Consider the following 2500-nt stretch of genomic DNA (forward strand, 5'->3'; position numbering starts at 1 on the left):
TGTGGAAGAAAAGTATGTTTATGTTACAAAGTTTATTTATTTACTTATTTATTATTCCTGCATTTGACTCGGTTATTGGCTGGGATGTTGATTTGAATGAGATCCGTACTTTAAAGGAGTTAAGGTATCAATGTCATTAGAAATATTTTGCTTTTTGTGTACATTTTGAAGAGTTAAGCCATGCTACACGTTCGATGAGGAGAAATAATGTTTTAAGTATTTATGAATAAATTAAAGACATTAAGCAGAAAGTTGAAAGTTTATTTATGACGTGGATGAATGAAACAGATGAAGAGGCCAAGTTGAAATAAATTTGCCAAAGGCAGTGATTATTGATTATGCATTATTCATTATTCGACACCAGCCGGATCTTGTTGGAAATCACGAGAAGATTCCCCCTCAGGAGGAGATGAAAACCTAAATCATTTCATTGCCTGACAACTCGAATGTTAATGAAAAGGAGATTACGGACAGATCATTATCAGCCGGAAGCCACTTCATTTATGATTCCTATATAAAGGAGTCGTAAATGAAATATAATTGTGTTCTTGTAAATGAAATCCTTCATAGGAGATTAAGGCGTTATTGATGGACAATGCAAGCATTTTTAAAGAATGCAAGAGTTAATAGTAGTAGAGAGGGTTCATTCACACGCACACACACATACGCACACAGTATCTTTTGAATATCTAATAAGTGGATTGGCCTCTGTGAGGCTAGGATTACCTCGTCGAAGTCTACAGGTTTTGGTGGCACTCATTTAGTGGAGGAATGTACAGACGTCTCTCTCTCTCTCTCTCTCTCTCTCTCTCTCTCCTCAGTTGCGACCCACAATAGTTGATTAACAACCGGGCACCCAATTCACTGTATAGGGCTGCAGAGGGATACTGGATTTTAGATAACAATCGACAATCGAACACGGGTCCTCCAGTTGTGAGCTTCACGTGGTACCACCAAGTTACGAGGCCAGAGAAGTGAAAAAGAGATAGAGAAATTCCTATTTTTACACACACACACACACACACACAAGTTGATTCAGAAATAGAGACCGACAAGAAATCTAATGTGAGGCTCCTATTCGTAACACTGAGAGAGAGAGAGAGAGAGAGAGAGAGAGAGAGAGGAGAGAGAGAGAGTAGAGAGAGAGAGAGAGTAGACGAAGTTCTTATTCAGAACAAAGAGAGAGAGAGAGAGAGAGAGAGAGAGAGAGAGAGAGAGAGATCAAGAAGCGAGGCGAACTATATAATTAAGGAAAAAGTTGGACGGTAGCTATAAAAAAAATGTTAATTTTCACCTTATATCAGAAAACGTCTGATTCTTCCAAAAGGTTATAGGTCATAAAGATACATAATAGACTCGGGATTTCTTTTTGTTTCTAGAAAGGATTTATTTTCTGTCTTTTATTTCTTTATTTTTGTCCTCGTCGAGAACGGTTGGGCATATCACAGAAAGAGACTTGATTGAATTTCCTTTTCGGAGACGCGAATGTGTGCCGGAGAGAGAGAGAGAGAGGGAGGGTCGGGGTCTGTATGAACGACGAGAAGGAGAATGAGAGAAAGATGCTCTTACGAAGCATTAGAGTGAATAGTACTTACACAAGAATGGGGAGAGAGAGAGAGAGAGAGAGAGATCTTCATCATTTATGATATTATTGCAACTCCCATGTAATATCTTTTACCGGCCAGGTAGCAGAATAGTCATACAGACCGTGGGACCCAGATAGGTCTTATGTAAGTTGTACATATTCTATTCTCAATAGATTACACTTTGAGTTATATTTTATGCTTTTTCACTTTCTTTTAGATTCGTTTTCTTTTGTTTTCATTACCATTATTATTTTGTTAATTGCTTTTATTTTCTGACCTAGATTGTTCTTATTCTTCCTTTGTACAAAGAAGACAGTTGTCTTGTAGCTACTTCAACTCGTTTGTACCATCATAGCAATGTACTTTGGAAAACATTTAAAGAATATATTAACTAGTGAACTGACATGTATTTAACGATACAGATTAACTAGTGAACTGACATGTAGTTAACAGTACAGTACAGAGAGAGAGAGAGAGAGAGAGAGATATTTTTTGGTAAGTTGCCATCGTTCCTTCTGGTAGCTTTTATCTGTACCATTGCCACCAACATTCTCAAGGTCTCTTGTATTTTTCAGGAAGTTTTTTTTTTCACCTTACACACACGCGCGCCTGCGCGCATATACATACACACACAGTGAGAGAGAGAGAGAGAGAGAGAGAGATTTGTAATAACCCCAAAACTCAAACTGGTGATTCAAGGTGAATGTCTCACTTAATCATTACCATCTATCTTCCCCTCCTCGAAATAGCTGCAGGTAAAAACTAACAATGGGTAACAGAGAGAGAGAGAGAGAGAAAGAAAGAGAGAGAGGAGGTAAAAAGAAGAGCTTTAATCACGACTGTGCTTCGTCCTCGTGCAAAAACCACGGACGCCCGAACACTTTAGTACCCTAGACCTCTCTCTCTCTCTCTCT

This window comes from Macrobrachium nipponense, chromosome 12 (assembly GCF_015104395.2).
Source record: "Macrobrachium nipponense isolate FS-2020 chromosome 12, ASM1510439v2, whole genome shotgun sequence".
NCBI lineage: Eukaryota > Metazoa > Arthropoda > Malacostraca > Decapoda > Palaemonidae > Macrobrachium > Macrobrachium nipponense.